This window comes from Hemiscyllium ocellatum, unplaced genomic scaffold, assembly GCF_020745735.1.
Source record: "Hemiscyllium ocellatum isolate sHemOce1 unplaced genomic scaffold, sHemOce1.pat.X.cur. scaffold_424_pat_ctg1, whole genome shotgun sequence".
Taxonomy (NCBI): Eukaryota; Metazoa; Chordata; class Chondrichthyes; order Orectolobiformes; family Hemiscylliidae; genus Hemiscyllium; species Hemiscyllium ocellatum.
Window position 1 is genome coordinate 222,715 of NW_026869034.1, and position 6,500 is coordinate 229,214.

Consider the following 6,500-nt stretch of genomic DNA (forward strand, 5'->3'; position numbering starts at 1 on the left):
TCAGATTAATGCTAGCAGACTGATACATACACCGTTAGCCCCCATCCCCCCCTCCCCCCACCCATCAGGGACCCAGTATAAGGCAGTAAACATTATCTCCTGCTGTGGAGGGACAGCCTGTATTGGTCTGAGTAGGAACACTGAGCAGATTTCCCTAAATGACAACTTAATTGGTGAGCAGAGCAATTTATGCAAGTCCAAATAAAATGCATTATAGCATAGAAAGAGGCCCAACAAATCCAAGCTGGCTCTCTGTAGCAGAATCCAATATTCTCATTCCCCATATGTACCCCAAACTCTGCAAGTTTATTTCCCTCAGATCTGATATAATTGTTTTTATTAATCATTTATCTTCTCTACTCGCACCACCATAATAAGCAACATGTTCTGCATATTTCCAGCCAATACAGTCAGTAGAAACACTTGCTCATCTCCCCCGTCTCAAAACCTTACATCTGACCTTAATTCTTGTGCCATCACCTATCGAATACAGATATTTTTGTCTGCTATATCTAGGTCTGTTATAATCTTATACAGCTCCATCAAAACTATATCCAACTTCTTCACTTCAAAGAAAATCGCAATTTATTCAATTCAATCCAGTGACTGCATTGTCTTCATCAGTGAACAACTCCAGTAAATCTGTACTCCACACTCTGAAGATCACTCATATCCTTCATTGTTGATGACTATATTGTTCCACAAATCCGGATGATGCAAGTTTTCTGCACAACAGCAATAGCTTTATTATTGGACAGCCAGCGAGAGTTTCAAAGTGTCTCTAAAGTAGCCGAGTATCTACTTGTAGAGACTCTTCTTCACGAATCTCTGCCTTACCCACAGAGACAGATAGGAATTAGACAAAGGCATATCAGTCACATGGGCGAATGTTATTACACAGTTTAAAGTAGGGAATTATGAATTTGCATGTGAATGGATTACAGAGATTGATTATCATATTGTTCATGATTATGTGTTGATGGGAAGAGATTACGGCAGAATGGTTCTTCCTTCAGTAAATGGGGGATTCACTTACCTATGCTAATATGGAGGAGAGGTAAGACAATGGGAGCGGAAGGCAGTTTAATTGGGTTGTGCCTAGGGCTCTCAGTCTTGTCGGGAAAGGGCAAATTCCTCTGTCTAGGGTTACGGGGCAATCCACATGTGTGGCTGCAAGAGGTTCTATTTTGAGATACAGTCAGCCTCCCCCTTTCTGAAGTGTTCTGTCTGTATTCTAAGAGTACAGGCCTTCAGTTGATGAAATAAGGCCTTTAGCAAGGAATGTTTAACCCTTGAGACCCCACAGTGTCCTGAAAGAGAAGCAAAAGTTATGGAACTGGCCCCTCTATGGTATTTTAACTTCCTCATTCTGATCAGGAATCTGTTGACCAGAATTGAATGTAATGATTGACTGCGACCTAACTAAAGTTTTGTCAAGGGTCAGCATAATTTCTGTGAGTTTATTATCATTCTCCCATTAATGAAGCCAAGCATACATTTGTTTTACTCAAACTAGTTTATGTTTTCTCTCCTTTAATGATTGGTACACATTGTCTCCCATTGCTGCTGTACTGCTCTCTGTATCTGTGCCATTCAAATATATATTCCCTTTTGACATTGCTTCTCTCAAAATGCATCAACTTACTGTGCGTTCTAAAGAAGAGTCATATTCCACTCAAAATATTATCTCTCGCTCCACACATTCTACTTCCTGGAAAACAGAACAGTACAGCACCGGAATAATTGGCCCAACATGAGTGTGCAGATCATGAGGCCATTCCAAACTAATTCCACCTGCCTGTACATGGTCCATATCGCTGCAAACCCATGCCTGATTATGTGCCCACACAAATGCCTCTTAAAAGTTGTGATTTTTTCCTGCTTTTCCTATCTCTCAGGAAAGTACATTCTTGTCACTTACCGCCTTCTGCATAAGAAACTTGTCTGACACAACTGCCTTTAAACTTGCACATGTTGTTGGAAATGCTCAGCAGATCATGCAACATCTGTGAAGAAAAATCAGTTCATGTTTCGGGTCTGGTCACCCTTCCTCAGAAACGTTAACTTTAATTTATCTTCATAGAAGCTGCTAGACCTGCTGAACTTTTCCTGAAAATGTTTCTGCTTATGTTTTACAGTATCTGCAGTTGTTTCAGTTTTCATTTCCTTTAAACTTGCCGCCGCTCCCCTTAAATCTATGGCCTGTAGAATTTGCCATTTCAACTTGGAAAAAGATTGAGATTTTTCACTTTGTCTGAGCCTTTCGGATCACCCGCAGCCACTGACTTCCCCAAGACAAAAATCCAAGTCTTTCCAACCTCTCCCAATCCAGGCAACATCCTGGTAAACCTTTTCTCACGCTATCCAAAGCCTGCACATCCTCCTTTTTATGTATTGATCAAAACCACACAATTCTCCAAAGGTGGCCTAATGACAGTTTTATATTCACTCCCCTGACAGAAGAAGGCATGCCTGCCATCTACCTCCTTCACCACTTTCAGGGAGCTGTGAACTTGCCCCTGAAGATCCTTCTGTATATCAATGCTGCTGAGAGCCCTTCGGTTTAGTGAATACATTCCTCTTGCAATGAGTCTCCCAAAATACATCACCTCACACTTGTCTAGATTAAAATCTATTTTTGTATGGGTTTTCCAACTGATCTCTTTCTTGCTGTATCCTTTGACAACATTCACAACTTCATCAATGTGTACCATCTAGAAACTTGCTAATTAAATTGTTTACATTTCCATGCTAATCATTGATATATGTTACAGACAATAGATATTGCATTTCGGATCCTTGTGAAACAACACTGAACACAGAACTCCAGCCAGCAGCATGCTGTGGAAGGAACATTTTTCATTTAGTCAGTCAGTCGGAAAGCATTTCAGGTATTGGTGTGGCACTAGATGTTCCAAGATATTCACAATCCTGGTGAAAACACCCTAGAGCAGATTTTCAGTTCTGTGTATTCTACCTGGGGACTCCCCCACAACCATGTATAAAGCAATGAACATTATCTCCTGCTGTGGAAGGACAACCTGTGTTGGTCTGAGCATGAACACAGAGTAGATTCACCTTAATGATAATTTAACCCCTGAAGACAAATAACCAGAACAAGTTAAGCAAGTACAAAAAAATGTGTTATGGCATAGAAAGGGGCTCATCAAAGCCAAGCTGACTCTCTGTAGCAGAATCCCTTATTCTCATTCTCACAACTTCCACCGCAGACACACCTCCCCGCCCCCCCCCCCCCCCCCCCACACACACACACACACACACACCACATTTACACTTTTACCTGGCCACAGGCTGTCTCTCTCCTGGTGAAACTCACTGCTTCTGTGTCTCGAAATGTGTCTCTCCAAATATTTGGAAATGGATTCTCAGAGTGACAAAAATTCTGCTCTCATTATTTCTTTGCCCGACATCGATGGTCTTGAAAGCCTGACGTTCAGAAATTTGCGAACTTGAAAGAGAGAATTTACCACCTATTTACTCTCTCCAAACCTCAAATACTCTGGAAAACTTCCATTCGGTTTTCCTTGATTCAGTTTCAAATTTTCCAACACACAAGTAAATAAAATTGCATCCCCACGAAACACAGTCAGTTTCGTCTCTAATGTCTTAGCAGCCCAGTAAGCGCTGGCAGTGACCTCTCTGATAGAATCACAGATTCCCAACAAGGCAGAAAGTACAATTCAGCCGATCAGGTCTGTAGGGAAATTCGAAACATCATCTCAACCAGACCTAGCTCCTGTCTCTATCCTGGCATGCCTCTGGCTTGTGATTTCAAATAAACCTGTTGGAATGAAACCTGGCATCGTGTGACTGCTGACTTTATCACTGTGTTACCCATGGCTAACTCACTTAACTTACTGAATTCACTCCCTGAATACATCAACGAATTTAACAGGGCCAATCCACCTAACCTACAGACTTACCAGCAGTGCGAACCACTGAGCAAATGTACCATCATATCGAACACTATCTGTATCATGTTTAATGACTTTATACACTGGCAACTCAGCCGAGTGAATGTTTCTGCACTCAGATCTGAATGGGTTTACCCTGTTTTCTTCCTCAGATTGCTGCTTTATATAAACACACAGTCAGGAACAACTCTATATAATGGTTTTCATTGCAACACAAACACAATGTGCAGTTTGCAGAAGTTACATGTTTGCACTTTCACTGACACACTCTCTCCCCAGGAGTTGCAGTCCTTCCCCAGCTGATTCTGACAGCACTGTCCTTCCTGTGACATAACCAATCGAGAATGGAAGGCCAGGCATTAATAACCTTCACTGGGGAACAGAGCGACAGGTTTAAAACATTTACGGTGCCCCCAGCGGAGAATTGAGCCCAGTGACAGGCGGGGACACGAACCACGATACTGTGGAAGACAACAAAATCGAAGGAGGCCCTGCAGCCTGTTGTGGCCGCATTTGTCCAACATAACTGCTTAACGACCTGAAACAAGATTTCCATTATTTAGCCGATAGTCTGATATGTCTTGGCATCACAAATTCACATCTGAATTTTTTCAGGTTAAAAGAGTTTCCGCCTCTCTGACCATTTCCGCACATATAATCAAACCTTTTTGGCTTTTCCCAAAATCTCTTGGCCTCAGTGTTCAATCCTTCCATCAATAACAAACGCTTCTTTCAGTCTATCCTATCCATATCCCTCATTATTTTGTACATCTCAGTCATGTCTTCTCCAATCTCCTCTGCTCGGCGACAAACAACCCCAGTCTGTCCAATCTCTCCTCATAACTGAAACTCGTCAGCCCAGGCAATATCCCAGTGAATCTCTCCTGCAACGTTCGCAGTGCCATCACATCATTGCTATACTGTGAATTGCAGAACTGCACACAGTACTCTAGCCAGAGCTAAATTAACTTTTTTCCTATTCTGTTACAGAATGAGGGCGTCGCTGTCTCGGGAGTATTGATTGCGATCCCTAATTGTACAGCGGGTAGTCGAGACTCAACCGTATTGCAGTGAGTCTGGAGTCACATCGAGGCCTGACCAGGTAAGAATAGCAGGTTCCTTCCTCAAAGGACGTCAGTGAACACGATGGTTTTGTTTTTTTCAACAATTGCCCATGGATTTATAGGTGTTATTAGATTCGTAATTCCAGATGTGTATTGAATCTCAATTCTATAACCTGGCATGGTTGGAGTCAAACCCGGGTCCCTGGTTCATTTGCTCTGTATCTGAGTGAACAGTCCAGTGATAATCGTGTTCGGCCATTGCGGAAAACCCGTGAAATTAATCTTTCTGAAAGAAGTCACTTTTCCTCGATATTGTCCTGTATCATTTTCCTGAGTTTGACCCCCCATAATCGCAAGTCCATATCAGTAAAAGCTGCTACCTGAGGATTGGTCTCACAACAGTCGTAATCAAATGGATCAACTGATCTGCAGGTCCTGATGGTGGGGTTGGGGCACGTTCACCCAGCAACATTGACCGCAGCAGCACAGACTGAATGGTATCAATGTGAGAGTAAGTGTTAGATTTTGCAGTGCCTGAATGAATAGGAAATGACTCCACAACCACATGATGAAAGGGCAGCGCTCCGAAAACTATTGCTCAGTTAAATCTGTTAGACTCTAACCTGGTGTTGTGTGGTTTTTATCTTTTTACACCATAGTCCAACACCGGCATCTCTAAATTAATGTAATGGGGGTGTGGGATGAAAAGTTCAGTTAGTGATCGTAGGAGGGAGTGAAATCTCTGAGAACGGGTGGATTTGAATTCTGACATATGAAATATAGAGATGTGAGCGAGCAGAATTTGAAGGGAAAAGATCATCACCTTGGAAAAAATTACGTCATCCACACAACTGATTCCTTTTTGTTTCCCAAGAGCTGGAGCAGATAGAGCAATTACTGCCGTGACTCGGATTCGAACCGAGGTTGCTGCGGCCACAACGCAGAGTACTAACCACTATACGATCACAGCATTACACAGCTAAGTGCCCTGGCAGCGTGCAATAAGTACAGTCTCACAGGACATATTAGGCAGCGCACCAAATGCACAATATCAGTGCTAAGCGAACAGTGGCAGATATGTGGGAACTCAGAATGGGCTGACCGTTTAATGTCGGTTCCCCCAGATGTTGTGATGATTCCATCATTAATATGCTAAAGGCTGAGATAAGTAGATTTCTCCAAAACAACAAAAACTCCGGGGACAGTGCAGGTGTTGTTGAAATGTATGCTTCAAGCGTAATGCAGTTTAACATCGGCTACTTCACCAGTTTCCCCACACAAGGCAGTAACCACTGCTGCCACATAGTCCCAACTCCCAGCCACAGAATCAGAGGAACTGAGTGGCACAGTCGCGAAGATGTGCGAAAAAGCTTTATCAGCCAGTTGGTGGTTAGAATTTGGAATATACTATCTGCATTGTTCAGAGCGACAGAAACCCTTACAACCTGAATAAATATTCAGATGTGAGCTTGTGATGCCAAGACATATAAGGCTGTGGGGT

General features: G+C 42.7%; 1 non-coding gene across 1 annotated transcript; it reads right to left on the bottom strand.

The window, feature by feature from the left end:
• Positions 1-5,897: 5,897 nt before the first annotated feature.
• On the bottom strand, positions 5,898-5,969 carry trnah-gug (transfer RNA histidin (anticodon GUG)). The gene has a single exon. It is a non-coding gene; the product is annotated as a tRNA-His (tRNA).
• Positions 5,970-6,500: the final 531 nt, after the last annotated feature.